This window comes from Pinus tabuliformis, chromosome 3_2, assembly GCF_031772625.1.
Source record: "Pinus tabuliformis cultivar Carrire ecotype Pingquan chromosome 3_2, CPIR1, whole genome shotgun sequence".
NCBI classification, from domain to species: domain Eukaryota; kingdom Viridiplantae; phylum Streptophyta; class Pinopsida; order Pinales; family Pinaceae; genus Pinus; species Pinus tabuliformis.
The window spans coordinates 372,512,882-372,531,617 of record NC_142302.1 but is presented as its reverse complement, the minus strand read 5'-3'; positions in this window follow the sequence as shown (position 1 = coordinate 372,531,617).

Genomic DNA, 18,736 nt, shown 5'->3' with positions numbered 1-18,736 from the left:
AGTACTTCATTCAACCTAGTTCAACCGATTATCCTTGTTGTTAAAGAGGGGGGGAAGACTTGGTGTTTAGTGAGAAGACTTAGTGTTTGCAAGTTTTTATAGGTGGTTTCCAAACACCAAAGTGGTTGTTGTCAAGTCCAAAGGAGGGGATTGGTTGCATTATGGCTAATGTGTTGTCATTAATGGAAGCCTGCTCGATAAACATGTACTTGATGTTAGCCCTGTGATAATATCATTGTGGAACTAAAGTAGATAACAAGTACATATGTTACAAAAGATATTGATGGAGAAATGGTAGTTTAGGTATAGATAGATGACAAATGTAAACTTTGAAAAGCATATGTGATTCATATGAAGAAGGGTCATGTACATACATAGGACATATGAGTAAAAGTCACGTACATAATCCAAACCATGGAAATATGGATACTAGTGATCTTTACCATAGTATTTTCCCATAGTAATTTGGGAGAGAACATTTAATTTATCCAGTCAAAAAATACTAACAACATTACAAAAGGATTTACCTAAGGTACTGAATAAGGAAAAATCTATATAAGGAGAGGGAGATGAAAGTGTTAAGTGTGCAAGTTAATGGGTTATTCATGCGTGATCTGATCTGAAATAGTTGTGCACTAGGAAGAAAAGATAAGACTGAAATCTAAAAGATTTAAATATAGGTTGATATATATGGTGGTTTGATTTTCTTGTTGCAAATGATTAAGTAGATAATAATGGTTGATCTATGAGTATAGTAATGTTGTGATCTGAATGAGTCTTTTGAACTCCATAGATTCGATACTAAAGTTTGTGGAATGTAAGTTGTCTTTGCAACAAAAGTATGTTTCAGTAATTCAAAATTTATATGTTTCTTTGCTTCTATTTTAATATGTGGATTTGTTTTCGTTGAGTCATGTACATATTCTAAGATTTGTTGTTTGGTATGTTGAAATTTGTATGCATTTGTTACATATTATAAGAGTGTATATATACACATGCATTGAATAAAATTCATGTTTATATTCTAAGATAGATCTATTCAAGGTTTGTAGTGTTGTTTGATAATGATTGTTGATGTGTTTTGTTATATTTGTTGTTGTTTGTCAATGATGTCTTGATCTAGATGGTTTATATTTTCTAGGGTTTGGTTGTGCATTGATATGATGTTTTTGTAGTGGTTGATTTAATATTTAGTGGGATGATGTTAGAATGATTCAATTGATTCAGTGATTTTATTTCAAATTTAGTATTTAGTTTGGTATTGAGCATAATGTTAGATGTGGGTCTAGTTTGAGAATATGATGAATGGTGTCCTACATATTTTGCTGTGTATTTGAGATACATGTGTTCAGTCTGAAATATTATGAAATGTGGGGCACAAGAAGTGCTCAGGGTTGAAACCTTCAGTAAGGGAGTTAGAGCTTCCTTCTAGTGGTAGGTAGTAAATTTGTTCATAGGGGAGGTTCTCCCTTCCAGTAGGAGCCAATAGACGAGATTAGGGGGTTATAGCTCCCTTCCAATGGGTGTTAGAGAAGAAGTGGGGGTTGTAGCCTCCTGCACGTGGGTGCTTGCATGTTGGTAAGACTTTTCACTAGTACAAGATGTAATGAATATTTTCTTTATAATAAAAGAAGAATACAAAGACAACGACAATGGTGGTTTTCTCCCCACATTGGGTTTCCACCTAAAATATCATTGCTCTATGTGTGTTTATTATGTATTATTTACTACATATTGGATGGTTAATGAATTAATAATGCAATGGCTAAGTTAACTCATTGATGAAATTTACGAAAAATAAGTAAATTATATATACACTATATTCCTTCATTGAAGTTGTGTACACATTTGGTTGCATAAAATAGTAGCATATAGAATTTTGAATATACCAATTGAAATTTTAAGTGAATTAAAATAATGATTCACCCCTCACTCTTAGTATTTTTCCTAACAATTGGTATCAGAGCAGGTCGCTCCAGTAGAAGCTTAACTGCTTGAGAGTGCATCAGGAAGAATGGGAAAGAAGCAAAAGAAAAAGGAGGATCAAACGAAGAAGTCAATTCAAGAAAATTGTTGTAGTGAAATCAATATATCAAATGTAGTGATAGTTATAGATGTCAACAAATATTCAGCTACATGATCTCCCAACTTTTTGTATCAAGAATGAAGAAGATAGTGGAGATAATGATGAAGAATTACCAGGTACTCGTTTTTGTTTTAATTGTAGTTGTGATGACCATTGTAAAAGTGATTTTCCATTCCCTTTCTCATGTAGTGATGGTGATAAATCTACTGAAATTGCTCTTATGGGTAGAAATGAAAGTAATCATTTTCCAGAGAAATCATATTAAAAAATAGTGGCCCTAGAGGTGGAAATTAAAAGGCTTACAGAGAAAAATAGAGATAAAAAAAAGTTATTGAAATAGTTTTATGTAAAGGGGTGTACCCACAAAGAAGATATTGTCACATTAAAAGCCAAGTTGAAAGAAGGTAAGAAAATTGAAGAAGGAATGAGAAAGAAGTATAAGGATAGGGAATATGAATGTTAAATTTTGGAGGATGAAGTAGCTTCATTAAGAAATAAAGAAATTAATTAATCAATAAATAAGCTAGGAGTAGTAGGAAATGAGAAATGAAGAATATGCAACAATAAAAGAGCTTAAAGAAAGAACCAATTGTTGTGAAGGAATAGAAGCAGAGTTTATCTCTCTCAAATATGATCTTGAAAAGTCAAACAAATGATATGAGGAGATTCTTCAAGTATTTGAAGAACACAAAAATGCACTGAAGAAGGAGATGATTGTGTTAATAACTCAATTGGAAAATACCACTGGTGAAAAATAGGTTGAGGTAACTATTCTAGAAGTTAAGTTAGTAGAAAATGACAAGCAATTAAGATTTCAAGATAATAATAAGATTTTGGATAACATTCTTAGCACTCAAAGGTATCCCTCCATTAAATCTAATATTCTTGGCTTCTATGAAACTATTAAAGGATAATCTAGTTCATAGGCTTGCACAAGGAACTTGAAGGATAACATTGAAAAATTTGAAATTCTTGATAAAGAGATAAAGAGTCAACCAGACCAACAAATGAGGAAAGTGAATTTCAAAGGAAATCATCTGCTCCTAACTATAGAAGTACCAATCAATTCTCTCCTCTGGACAATGATATTGAATATTTTATCAGTCATAACTTAGGAGAATTTTCATCGAATTATAGAAGAAAATTCATAGGAAGATCATAAGCTCCTAGGTACTAAAGTTTATTCAAGGGATATTATTTTTACTTGTAACATATTTGGTCACAAAGCTATTTATTTCAGTAGGAGGAACATGAAACCTAAATATTATAATTCATTTCCTCCCTTTTTTGGTCATGTAAGAGCTTATATTTCTGAAAAGTTTGGGCATGTAGAAAAATAATGTAGGAACATGTCAATGGATTCACATAGACACCAAGTTGATTTCCTCCAAGGAAAGAAACCAAAAAAGAATATTGTTACCTATTGATGGTGATGGAAGCCTTCAACAGGTGCATGTGGTATCCCCGATTTAAATTTTTAATTAGACCCCACACTATTTGGAGTACAAGCCCGAACTTGAATACAGTTGATTGTCGAAGTAATGGGTTTTTAAGGGTGTGCCTTGGTTGCAATGCATGACAGGTTCTAACAAAGTAAAGGAAAAGAGAGAGAACCCCTTGGAAGCTTATAATAACACTTAGCTTGAAAGGGACACACGAGCAGTAAAATAATCATAAGTTAACCTACAAAATGGTTCAAAATATAACCATGATCGAAATAACATAATAACATGTATTCAACAAGATTCATACCAAGGAAAAAAAATAGTACATAAGCATTAGTGTAAATGAAATAACACATATCACAACCATAACAAGAATAGTCTTTCTACATGCACAACATATGTAGGAGGACGTGCCAACTCTGAGCTTTTATTAAATTGAAAGTTCCAAACGTACATACAAAATTGACATATCACTAGCCCCAACAGTGGAACATGAAGCCGACACTTGCTTCTCCAAAGAAATATAATCCTTCTATGCTAAATGAGAATCCAAGGATCTCAACAAAACACCCTAGCTTTCAATCCTAAGACAAAACACTAGCCAGAAGCCCTTTACAAAATGACCTTTCACATTCCACAATTGACACTCAGAATTTTACTTACAAATTAATTAAAAATAGAATATTACAATATTGGTCATACCTGTATAAGAAAAAATTGAGTAGAGTCAACTAAACAAGCCTAATAGGACAAACAATATGTCAAGCTCGAGTTTGGGGAAACTCCAGCTCAACCAGTTTGACTTGTACCTTTTCGGTCACATAGTGATGCCAAGCTTTAATTGTGTAATTACTTCCCCAAACTTTGTGATGGGATTAAGTTGGAAGCAAACTCTTGCCTTGTTATAGACATTTTTGTGCCCTAAAACCCCAAGCATGAAATTTCCATAAACCAAGGGCTCCTAAGTCCCTTAAAGTGTTTTTCTAACCCCTAAAGGAACAAGGTCAACAGATTACAGCTTCTCCCAGAAGTTCTCCATGAGAAACTACTCAGAATTGGTCAAAATAGGATCATTGCAGCTGCTCCACTGGCTAAGTGCGTTGCATCTCACTTAAATACACTGTGAGGGTGCGTTTCATTGCAAAAGTCCCTTCTGTGGGGTGCGATGGGCGAGAAATGACAAATGGAAGTGTCATTCCGCGAGGTGGAGAGGCAATGGAAGGTTCTAGAATCTTCTCCTGTGACACTTGCCTCACTGAATTCGACCAAGGATGAGTAAGAGGCCCTTAGTCTCCAAGTGGAAGCAAGAACTGTCAGAGAGAAGACACTAATAAAATCACAAGCTGACTCATCCCCCTTACAGATATCTATATATGGATCCCTTATCCCGGAGATCTAGAGGCTGGAATTTTGCATATTGTAAGGAATTGCTGTTGGTTTCTAGAGACAAACATCAGATTGTTGGGTGATCTAAGCTTTGTTTAAGGTGAAGAGGGGTTTCTTTGCTGGGAGGTTGATGCTGGGTCGGAACAACTAGTTGTAACTCCTCCTGGATCTTTTCTTGTTTATCAATAAAAGCTATTTGAGTTTTCCTCCATGCTTTTGTATCATTGGTGCTTGTTACATTTGTATGGTCAATTTACATCCGATCCTAGATTGTTTATGATTATAGATCCATGTCTTTGTATAGTACTATGCCTCTGTGATCTTACAGGTACTTTGTGAAGCTGGGCGTGCAAGGGAGTAGGTAGCTAGGACTATCAAAGAAGAGAGGGATCAAATCGAAGGATTAGTGCAAGACAGAGGTTGGTCTTTCTGTTCCTCTCTGTCTATAATTCATAAAGGAAAAACAAAAGTAGTTTTTCTCTGTTTGTTTCTAAGGCAGCTGTCACACCTTAGTGGGATAGAGCAGTTCTAAATAGACACTTTTCCCTGTAACAAAATGGCGACTCCGCTAGGGAACTAATTAGTTTGTTTGTTTCTCATTCTTTGTTGTTTGTTTCATAAACTTACAAGTAGCATTCGAACTGCATTTGCCATAACAAATGCAAAGTAGAAAACTGTTACTTCAATCCGTCTACTGGATTCGTTTATGATTTAAAAAAATGATTCACAAACTATCTGATTGCCCTTGTGATAGCTCTTAGATCCTCCTTAGATCTACCCCTGATTGTTGCATTACTGATTGCTTTTTACTCGGCCAAAACCCAAGAACTGAACTGCAAACTGTGACCCGGAACCCGAACAGAGTCTCGTTTCTGGCCCAGCGTAGGTGCTGTTCAGAGATTCTGAATTTCAGTGCACTTCCCGAGTGGACAACCTGCGCTGCATTTCAGATTCCATGTGTTACAGGTGCACTGATCAGACTAGCTCTGTGTAGCTGTGGCTTCTGTGATTCATTCTTTCCAGTTCTATTCTTGAATCTTGCTGCCTGTGATCAGTATATGTCTGTTTGAAACCCCTTTTCCTTGCTGTTATTCTGCCTCCTTTGTACAAAAGAACTGTAGATGTTTTTGTGTGTTTGTTGTGTCATTTACACTTCTCCTTTGAAAAAGTAGCATAGTCGTATTGTCGTCCTTTGATTTGAATTTGTCGCAAGTGTCGATTTCGATCGTAGGAAAAAGTTTGATTGTTGTTGATGGTCGATTATCCTGTTACTATTGCTTTTGGTCTGAATTTGTAATTTTCTAGTGTCAAGAACAAGTATTTAGTTCAAAATCGTAAGGTGTTGTAATCGTCTCCATTTTTTGATTTCGAAAAGAAGCTTGTTGATATTTGTCGCTTGAAAAGAAATTCAGATTTGTGCATCAACTTTCTTTTTAGCATCCGTATACTAAGAAAGTCGAAAACAAATACATGTATGTGCATTTGCATATAGACAGTCTGATTGGCTTTATTTAGGAAAGTGCATTTAGAGTGTGCTCTTTGCTCTTTGTGAGAAGATTATGTATTTATTTTCCCTAGTAGCTAGGATTTTCATTGCATAAAAGAGATAAAAAGTTTGTTTATCATCTTAGATTGCATTTTAGGAATTACATCTACATCTTGTGGTGAACCCGAAAGGAAAACTTCATAAACAAGATCAACTTAAAATAAATTCAATGAATCTAACAATGCTTTGGAACTTAACGCACAACATTTAGAAGTCTAGGCTAGAGACGTATTCCGGCGTCGTAAAGCCTGGTAACGGTTGTTCTCACTGATGGTTGGGTGATTCCTCCACTTTGAGACGATAAGTGCCAGTACGGACTTGTGCTCCCACGTACCGTCGAGTATATTTTGGGAGACCCCAATAGGATTAATCCTTTATCCATAGGAAGCCGTGTCTGCCACCCTATCGATCGCAATGCACTGAACACTGCATTCGGGAAGATTGACTGCCGTACCGTAAAAAGTATTCTACAGTTTTGCAATTGGTTTGGTACTCCCTCTACCTAGACTTCCAGAGCAGTCCCTTTCATTCCTTTTCAGACTCCTTAACAAAAGAGGTCCATCTGAGCACTTGTCACTTCAGGCTCATTAAAAATCGAAGGAGACTAGAGTCATCTTTTGTTTTTTCTCGACTCTTAAAAACTGAAAAAATAAGTTGTGTCAAAGCATCTAAAATTCGTTTAATTCGGAAACATACTTCCCCTTTATTTTAGTTGATCGAGTAATCCGCAATCATGGAAGAAAGTCAATTGAAACCCCGTCATTCGCGGAGGCTTATGAGTCAACCGTCTTTGTCTCCAAAATTGAAGCCAGTACGGACAAAGCGAACTCGTTTAACCGGTTCCAAATCTCCTATTAAAGTTAGAACAAGTGTTCCAATGACATCAGAGACTACGGTTACTCCAAACATTTCTGGAATCCCTGCCTCTACAGAAGAAGTTCAGCAGCCACAGAAGGACAGTGATACTGATCCTAGTCTGAGAGTAAACACTTATGTTACCAAACTAGTTCCATCTACAACCAGTTCGGAGAGTCTTACTCTTCAAACATCTGTTGCTGCCGATTTCACACCTTCTTCGGCACCAGAAATATTCTACGGACCTGACAGTCTTCCCCTTCCACCTGGTCGATTGCCATAGAAGAAATTGTAGAAGATCCTCCAACAAGTACTCCAACGCAATTTGGAGTCGGGGTCACTCTATATCCTTCTTCATCAGAAGTTAGTCTACCACCAGCGGAAGCTCCTGTTGAATCGCTAGGTAATCTTTTGGATAGACTACAAATGTCTGAGCAACCATCAACATCTAGGACTATGTCGTCTGACACAGCGATGACAGAACTCCCTGCTATGACTCCGACAATGTTCGTCGATATACCATCTGTCCCGACTAGCTCTCAACCGCTAGAAGGAGTCCACTCAGGGGCTATTTCAACAGTATGGTTTATTCCTGTTTGTTCATCCGGAATAATATCCGAAAACTCTTATGTTGAGTCTCAAGAAATTGATCCATTTGGAGGTCAATTTGGGCAGTTCGGCCCCCAAGGGCAAACAATTCCCTTGAGTTCTGGATTACCACCATATGGGGGGCAGTATACCCTTCCATTATCCCCTCCGGGAGGATATCCATACGGGAGTTCACAACCACATTCAGGTTATACTGGAATTACCTCAAGCGGTTGGGTACCTATACTACCTCAACAACAAAGAGTTGTATACTCGATGCAACAATGCTTACCTATGTCAAATATCCCAACTATGCCAGCTATTGTGACGGTGTCGCAAGTTCAAGCGCTGCCTGTTGTATGCCAACCTCAGGTTTCTCAGGTTGTAATGCAGCAACCCCTTGACCCTGCGACTCAACCACAATCGCCGACTGGTGGAATGACACAGGTTCAGACGAATACAATTACCCCTCATCTTGGTCAAACTGTTAGTATCAGTCAATAGCACATGGCTTCACAACCATGGCTAGTAAAATACCAACAACCGCAATTCCAACAAGTATACCAAGGTTCTGAGAAACAAATCTTTGCTAATAGTGGACATCCGTACATTCAAAATGGTCAAAACCAACCATTTTACAATGGTCATGCCCACCAACCTTACCAAACATACCAGCATCAAATGCATTATGCCAGTATGCAAAGACCAACTGCTCAGGCAATCCCATCTTATCCTAGGTATGCTTCACCTAACCTGAATCAACAACTACCCTTTGTGGCAACTTTGGAGTTACCTGATTTAAACCGGTTAACAAACGATCCAATCGCTTACGCCCCTTGGTGGCCAGCGATTCCGCATAAACTTCCATCAAATATTCCTAAATTTAATGGAAATCCGGGTGAAGATCCATCGAATCATGTGATGACCTTTCATCTATGGTGTTCATCAAACACCCTAAATGATGATTCGATAAGACTTCACCTCTTTCAGAGGACGTTAACGGGTCCGACGGCAAAATGGTACATCGAATTGCCTAGAGCTTCGTTCGACAACTTTAGTACCTTAGCCACAACCTTTTTAACCCATTTTCAGTTACCAATAAGGTACGAAACGGGAACATAACTTCTTACCAACTTCAAACAGACAACGACCACTCACATATCTGATCATATACATGACTAGCGACGTCGTCGTAGAATGGTAAAAACGTATGTCCCCGATCAGCTCTTAGCTGAATGGTTTATCAAGTCATTACTGCCTTCCATCACGGAAGATGTGGAAAAGGGGGGAGTCGTAACAGAAGAGCAAGTTATCACTCGTGCGCAATATCTAGACTTGATTTACACTCAATCCGACACGCTCTACGATAAAATACCTGATGCCCCTAGACCGGAATTCTCAAATTCCTCCCCCTCCTAAATCAAACAATGACTCTCATGCCGGTGATGGCGTGATTGGCACAACAGACACGAAATCGACAAAGGCTACATCCAAAAAGGCCCGTAAGATTTCAAGTCAAAATGCAAAAGATGAACTTCTTGCTTCGGAAGTAAATTTCGTATTGACAGATAAAGGCAAAGAAACCAAACAACCAGGAAGCAAGAAGAAAGGCAAAGGGAAGAAGAAGAAACAGGAGGAATCATCACCTGAAAAATCTTCTTCAAACCCTCCTGGAGATAGGAAACCAAAAAATCCATGCTTCATATGCGATGAGGATCATTGGACCGCAAATTGTCCACATAGAGCTGAGCTTAAGAAATTCTTGAAGAATTCAAAAACCTCCGCAGTGTTAACTGATCCGTTTCCAAATCTAGGAACAAATTTGGTTGAAAGTGGAAATGCTTCCCCATCTCAACTGCTAATGTTATTGGTTTCAAAACAGCAAAATGATGCTTTGATATCAACAAGGAAAAAAGATTATGGAAATCCACAGCTGTCGAACAACAAGGATAAAGATCAACCTAGTAGTTCGACAACAACTACGATAGAAGTTGCGCCACCTACCATTTCCGAATTGACGATAAAACCACCAAAGGGAGTAGTACACAAATCGACGTTTAATCCTCGCACTAGAGTGGCACAACATTATAATATAGTGGAAGATTTGGCCCAATCGCCATCCGCTATGTCGACTCTTGAAGTACTACAGGATTGCCCATCCCAAAGGCAGGCTTTATTATCAGCCATTGGTGGGATAGACCCAAAGGATTCCAATCTTGTATCCTTTGACCATAAAGGATACGATCCTCAATTACCAGCTCAACTAGCTTTCCTTGTTCAAGTGAAAGCCCTCAACAAAATTGTTCATCGAACAATTATTGATGAGGGGGCATCTACATGCATTATGTCGATGAGTTGCTGGAAAACTTTAGGATCTCCAACCTTGTCGCGATCTTTGACGACATTAAAAGCATTTGATGGAAGGACATATACCCCATATGGTATTCTAAGTAACTTGAAAGTTGAACTAGGAGGGAAAACGGTAGAAATAGATGTTGAAGTAATCAATGGAAATATTGATTACAACATCCTACTAGGAAGGCCATGGATATATGCTATGGCGGCTGTTTTGTCGACCTATTTTAGGAAGATTGCATTTCCCTTTCAAGGAGGAATTACAATCGTCGATCAACAAAACTTCCTCCCTAATGGTTCTCAAGTTACAGGAAGCATTCCCATGATCCATGGAAGCCCCCATTCGCTTCAAAATATCGGAGTAGGCCTATTAAAAGATCCTATACTAATGGGAACTTTCGCCCTTCCACCTCTAATCAACCTGGCGAAAGTAGCATCAATAGGAACCTACAACATGATATCTTCAAAAAAGATCTCAAAAAATGATATCGACATGGATCATGCAATGGTTTTGCCCCCAAGCCCAATGGAAATATTGTAGCAATCAATGTTCCTAGCATGGGAGGCAAACCCAAATCAACGCTCATCGAGCGTTTGGATAGATAGGTCTAAAGAATATGGTATCCCTTCAGATCCTTGGTCGCAAGTGCATGTCACCGACGAAGGAATTGTCCAATCAATGGTAATTGAAGGAGCACCATGGAATGATTCCCACCATCGTTCCCTTCTTCTTGATTGTGGAGAAGAAACTCAAGATGACCTTTATCATCCTTCAGTCTTTGATTTCCTATCAAATACTGTAAACACGGTGGATTCCGAGCGAAACTTGTCCAACATTGAAGAGACTATCGCCATAAATATCTCGACCAAAACAGATGTTGTAGAGAATATTTATGTTGGCAAATGTTGTTCTCCTTCAGAACTGGAAATATATAACGCTCTTTTTCGCGAATTCAGAGATGTCTTTGCTTGGTCATATAGTGAAATGCCAAGCATTGACTCGAGTATCGTTGAACACGAAATTAAGATGTATCCAGATGTCAAACCAGTACGACAACGGCTACGGCAGGTGCACCCCAAGAAAGCCGCTACCATTAAGGCAGAAGTTGAAAAACTTCTCCATGCTAGTTTCATCTACCCGGTTCCTCTAACCGATTGGGTATTGAATATTGTCCATGTTATGAAAAAATAAGGAACAATTAGAGTGTGCGTCGATTATAGGGATGTAAATCAAGCTTGTCCAAAAGACAACTACCCTACACCCTTCATTAACCAGATAATTGATGAATGTGCCGGATGCGAAATCTTTTCATTCATGGATGGATTCTCTGGGTATAATCAAATAAATATCCGCCCACAGGACCAGTCAAAGACTGCATTTATTTGTCCATGGGGCACATTCGCATATCGAAAACTACCCTTTGGTTTGAAGAACGCAGGGGCGACGTTTCAAAGGGCAATGAATTATGCCTTCCATGACATCAAAAACATCGTTCAACCATACCTCGATGACCTTCCGGCTCATTCGCAAAAGTGGACTGATCATCCGCAACATTTAAGAGCGATATTTCTACGTTGCCGACACTACAAGATACGACTCAATCCACACAAATGTGTATTTTGCGTCAGTTCTGGTCGTTTACTTGGCTTTGTAGTCTCGAAGGACGGGATTCATCTCGACCCATGTAAGGTCCAGGCAATCATAAATTTGCCTCCACCTTCGAATTTGCTTCAAATTCAGAAACTCCAAGGGAAAGCAAACTTTCTGAGGAGGTTCATTCCAAATTACGCCGAACTTGCTAAAGGTTATACACGTCTTTTGAAGAAGGAAGTGCCCTTTGTCTGGGATCAGGTTGCACAAGCTTCCTTTGATGCTTTAAAATAATCACTAATGAAAGCATCATTAATGTATGCTCCTGATTATCAAAAAGATTTTAACCTGTATCTGGCTGCAGCGGATACGACCATCGCAATGGTTTTAGTTCAAGAAGTCGATGGAATTGAACATCCTATATATTATTTAAGTAAAAACTTAAATGATACAGAAAGCAAATATTCTTATGTTGAAAAGCTAGCACTTGCAGCTTTTCAAGCGATACAAAGATTTCGACACTATGTCCTCTTTCGGAAAACTACCATTCTGTCAGATTGCAACCCCATGACTTATATATTGTCGTGACAGTTGCTGGGGGGAAAATATTCAAAATGGATAGCAATCCTACAAGAGTTTGATCTAGAATTTGTAAAATCCAAGTCAAAGAAAGCTCTAGTTTTCGCAGAATTATTGTGTGATCTCCTATCGTCGTCCAACGATGACACATCTGAAGAAACAATCATGGACAAAAATCTGTTTCTGATATCTGCAAGCAATGAGTGGTATGGGGATATAATCATTTATCTCCAAACCCAAAAATACAGGCCAAACACCTCCCACTCCGAACAAAACGTATTCAATACCAAGCAAAAGACTACATGATCGTCGGTGATACACTTTACCGTCATCGTATCGATACAGTTCTGAGAAGGTGCCTCACCCATGAGGAGGCCGAAAAAGTCCTGAATGATTGTCATTCAGGCACATGTGGGGGGCATCAATCCGGATATGCTACAACGCAAAAAATCTTACGAGCAGGATACTTCTGGCCAACAATGTTCAAAGATTGCATAACCGCAGTCAGAAGTTGCCATGCTTGTCAAATTTTCGATAGCAAAACCAGAAGACCACTCGCACCACTGTAGCCAATAGTGGCTGTTGGGCCATTCGCCAAATGGGGCATCGATTTCATGACATGTAACCCCACCTTGATCGGGGGGCATGGGTATATCATAGTCGCAATTGACTATTTTACCAAATGGGTTGAGGCGATGCCTACATTAGATAATACTGGTGAAACAACCGCCCTCTTCTTTTTCAATCATGTAGTCGCCAGATTCGGCGTACAACAGGCTATAGTCATAGATCATGGATTGCATTTTCGTAATCACATGATGGTCGAATTAGCTACCAAACTAGGGTTGTCTCACGACAGCTCTACTCCAAAAATATATATGACTGTTTATGGTTTACACATAATGTTCTGTAACCAAGACAAAATCGGTCAAATGGCCACAAAACTCAAAATTCGAGGGGGCACCCTAGTCTAATGATGCTCGTGATAGCAAGTCACAGCCTGTGCGATCATGGGTAAGAGACGAGTCCATCGTCTGGGCACACCAGTAGTATGCCACTATAACCTCAAAGGTAGCTCGTCAGTCCTCACATCTGGAATACCAAGAGTGAGGCCCTCAACCTGCTCCTGTAATGCTGTGAGAGTCTCGGCCATGTCGAGGTCACGAAGGATAGCCCTTCCGACGGCCTCTCCTGCTGGGGCAGCAGCTGGTACTCTCAGGCGAACTACTGGACGAACAGGACCAACATCTGCATGTACACATGAGTTTGATTAAAGTCTTGATAGAATAAAGCACAAGGACATTATAAACGAAAAACAATAAACAGGAATATGGTCAAAGATTTTACCAATGGCACCCCACTGTTCGCCATCCGGCAGTACTAAATCTGGATTACCCCGGAAGTCCATGCCAGCGTATGGATACTCGGAATAAACCATCTCCTGACGATCAAACAACCTGAAGAAAGTATCAGAAAATGAAATCTGATACTGGCCAGCATGCCTAGACATATGGTCAACCCATCTCTGCATACGTGGTTCAGTAGGAGAAGGTAAATCAAGTGAAATATACTCCAGCTGCATCAGTGGTATCTTCTCCAAGGCAAAGGCGGTCAAAATAGAACCGTACCCAAAGTTCTTCAACCTCCCGCTCTTTATCTTGGTCAATTGTTCTTTCATCACAAGAAGTACTGCGTCGCACCAGTTGAACACCTTCGGTTGGAGGCATTCCAAGGCATACTGCATGTAAGATCGGTTGGCTACATGAAGAGCCGCACCACCGGCCATCCTACCAAAAGTAAACAGAATAGTCCTGAGGGACCTGTCAGTGACATCACGGATGATGATCTTGCCGTCTTTACTCGGCTGAGATCCTTCTCTGCAGTACCAGCGAACATAATCTCTCACAGAGTTGCCTCCCCGGGCCGAACCTGATAAAGAGATGGGGGCACCCTGCCTCGACAAGCCAGTCAAGAAATAGATGTCTACTACAGTCAAGGGGATAGATTTGCCCTTGATCTGGAAAACCTGGTTGGTAGGATCCCAAGCATCGAGCAAATAATGCAGTAAGTTGATCTGTTGTCTCATGCTAGAAATGCGGAAAAACTTCAGCAAGCCACAGTTCCGTAGTGCATTTACTGTAACTGGATCATGTAGGGAAAGCATGTCTTCTTCTTCATGCTCACGTTCTCGCCATGTAATAGTCATCTTACTCCAAAGATCTCTGAAAAACAAACAAGAGAAGAGTTAGATCCTGATTTTGGTAAGAAACAGGCAAAATTTCCATCAAAAATTGTGCACAAAATTCCTTCTCTGCACCCATCGCACCTACAGCAGTGCTCTGGGTGCGTTGCATGTCAGATGCCCTTCAGACTGGCCAACATTCAACGCACCTTTTGATACACAGAAGGTGCGCTGAATGCAGAACGAGTTTTTCAAACCCTAGGGGCTTAGAAAAACTAGTAATCAAACGCAAAATGCAAAATGGAAACCATGAAATGAAAGAGCTTAGGTTTAGCTCCTACCTGGTCCAGATGGCGCCGAGAATCGTCCACAGAATCTCCCGAAATCAGCTGATGAAAATCAAAGGGGGAAAGCACCTCCAAAGTTCCAACAAACCAAAGTTCAAATGAAATGGTAAAATGAGAGGTAAAAACTCTTTTTCATTACTTTTTACGTAGTTCAAAGTAAAATATTAGTGTTCTAACTCGTTTTCAAGCATATATTGTTCATTTCTGACTAGTTTGATGAAGCAGTTAAAGATACAGTACAATCTTTGAAAGAACATAGCTATTTATGGTAAAATCAAAATGGGACCATTTAATCGAGAAGTTTTAGCACATAGTTCAAGCTCGTTAAAAAATAAACATAAGACAAGAGCAAATGTTTCCCCTCGCGTTTAAGCTCGTTAAAAAATGAACTATTCCCTGGTAAACAACCATCGTGAATGTAGTACTTCAGCCGTTAAAGCCTTGGTCGTGTTTGCACCGTCACCTCCACTTTTTCATTGGCTGATCGTTCACCTCCATTTGATTATTTACCCATTTTGAGGAACAGCTGCAAAGAGTGATTTCACTAGCCATACTTGTGACAATGATTTGATTGGAAAATTCCAAACCTTACCTGGAATCAGCTGCTACCCATTTTATCACTCGTTCCTCAAAAGACAAGTCTCCTTTAAGCTTTTTTCAACTGACTCGTAAAATATGAAAAGATTTTCGAGCCATTGGCCTCTCCAGCTCGTTAAAGGGACAGGAAGTGCTATCCCTCCTCTAGATTTTAATCTTTTTGGACTTGAGGGATTATTACATAAAAATATCGAGTGCTTGTTTTGTTCGGCTCGTTAAAAGTATCGAAAATTCATCCCTTCTATATTGTTTTATACTTTTTCGGACTTAAGGGATTAGATGACGAAAAAGGAATTTTGGAGTTACCTTTACGTTCCATTTCAGACTCTCTAAAATTGAAAAGGACGGAGTTATCTTTGTCGTTAAACTCGTTAAAAAGAATAGTGACAAACTTGTCTATAGACGAGAACGAGTTTCACTATCGCTAGGCTCATTAAAACATAGCGATTGCTTTGCTCGAAGGGCAAATTATAGAACAAGCATATGTTATCCTCCTCAAGCTTGACAAAAATAAAGAGGTACTAGTCAGCAATGACTGGGAAAAAATTGGGAAGAAAACTCAAAGAAACTTTGTTGGTAGCAAGTCGCTCTTGAACATGACACTTCCACTCCGTGTCCAAGTCGGGTTGGGTTGTTTCATTCACCGGTCACATCACCATGGTAATGCCATACCATCCACATTTGGGGTTAATGCTACCAATCCATCACATCAGTGTCGCCGATATGTTCAAGAGAATTCATTCAGTGAATTCACCTGTGTCTCACCCACTACCATACATTATACTCCATTATTTCATGACCGCCACCCTGAACCTTATATCACCAGATCGTTTTCACCTCCATTAAAATCATTTGCTCCGTTCCGTGTCATTGATGTGGGATTCATTAAGGCCCTCCTGTGATGGATCACTTCTTGTCGACATTAGCCCATTATCCGAGAAGTTGATCTAGGAACACCCCATTCAGTACTTTGAAGCTTGCATGCCTCAATGGCAAGTTTCTCACTTCCGGCGATAGGTTTACATCAATGGCCTTTGACCGAACGATTTTTCGTGGTGTTCGACACCAAGTCTTTTATTCACACAACGTGAATTGTACTGCAGTACCTTGAGGGTCATTATCATTATCGGTGATTCCTCTCTCGCTTGTTAACAGTTTACATCATTGACTGGTAATCAAGCGATGTCTTTCCATGTTCTACTTCAGAACATTTCTCACATGGATCGACTTGTACTTCGAGTGAAGATCGGACGAGATTGAAGACCCCGGATCTAGTTTCATCCATCCGGGATGCGATATATATTCATGGAAATAAAGGAATTAAATGTACATCATTGCTGCACAGATAATCATCCACTCAAAAGGATGATGGCTCTATCAGAATCATCAGACTACACCCAGACGATTGTCTATCCTATGTACATGAAAATAAATTTATAAAGCTGAGCATGGGAATGCCCGCCTCAGCTAGATCATGAAAATATTATGAAGATAATGTACTGTATTATATCTTATTACAGGTCTCCTCCCAGATTGAAAGAACTTCGGATCCTCATAATAACGCATTTCACCCGACACCAAAAGGTTAACGGCCTCATACTTTAGGGGCAGCTGTTATAGACATTTTTGTGCCCTACAACCCCAAGCATGAAATGTCCATAAACCAAGGGCTCCTATGTCCCTAAAAGTGTTGTTCTAACCCCTAAAGGAACAAGGTCAACAGATTACAGCTTCTCCCAGAAGTTCTCCATGAGAAACTACTCAGAATTGGTCAAAATAGGATCATTGCAGCTGCTGCACTGGCTAAGTGCATTGCATCTCACCTAAATACACTGTGAGGGTGAGTTTCATTGAAAAAGTCCCTTCTGTGGGGTGCGATGGGCGAGAAATGACAAATGGCAGTGTCATTCTACGAGGTGGAGAGGCAATGGAAGCTTCCAGAATCTTCTCCTGTGATACTTGCCTCACTGAATTCGACCAAGGATGAGTAAGAGGCCCTTAGTCTCCAAGTGGAAGCAAGAACTGTCATAGAGAAGACAATAATCAATTCACAAGCTGACTCATCCCCCTTACAGATATCTATATATGGATCCCTCATTCCAGAGATCCAGAGGCTGGAATTTTGCATATTGTAAGGAATTGTTGTTGGTTTCTAGAGACAAACATCAGATTGTTAGGTGATCTAAGCTTTGTTTGAGGTGAAGAGGGGCTTCTTTGCTGGGAGGTTGATGCTGGGTTGGAACAACTGGTTGTAACTCCTCCTGGATCTTTTCTTGTTTATCAATAAAAGATATTTGAGTTTTCCTCCATGCTTTTGTATCATTGATGCTTGCTACATTTGTATGGTCAATTTACATTCGATCCTAGATTGTTTATGATTATAGATCCATGTCTTTGTATAGTACTATGCTTCTGTGATCTTACAGGTACTTTGTGAAGCTGGGCGTGCAAGGAAGCAGGTAGCTGAGGACTATCAAAGAAGAGAGGGATCGAATCGAAGGATTAGCGCAAAACAGAGGTTGGTCTTTCTGTTCCTCTCTATCTATAATTCATAAAGGAAAAACAAAAGTAGTTTTTCTCTGTTTGTTTCTAAGGCAGCTGTCACACCTTAGTGGGATAGAGCAGTTCTAAATAGACACTTTTCCCTGTAACATGCCTCCATTGCATCTAGGTACACAGTCTTGGAGCCAATTTGCATTTCCTTCTTTAACAAGAACAACATGGTGTTTATCTTGGCAGGGCCACCAATATATTTTTTGTTCACCTCTATGCCTCCCTTGGTAGCGATCTACTTTTATTGGTCCAAGTATTCCTCCACTTCCTTTGTTTACCTTGTTTTCACCTTCAAATGCAGTGAGTGTGTTGAATGAAGGGATCTTGTGTGACTTCACCACGAAATCCACACTATTATACAACCGTGTGTGAGAGGCATGAATGTTGGTGATGAATGAGCCAAGTTGTTTCCTACCTTTGATAAGCATCCACACCTCTAATTTCTCCAACTTAGCTTGCTACCTTCTCTTCTTTACAAACTCAGGAGGCGCACCTTTGTAGTGCATTCCCACTCATGAACAGTAGTGATGGATATATGAACAAACTTGAGGGCTTTAGGATTCTCTTTACATTTCTGTTGCATGTCATGAAAGTGGAAAATTACTATGTGCATGGTGACTAACTTC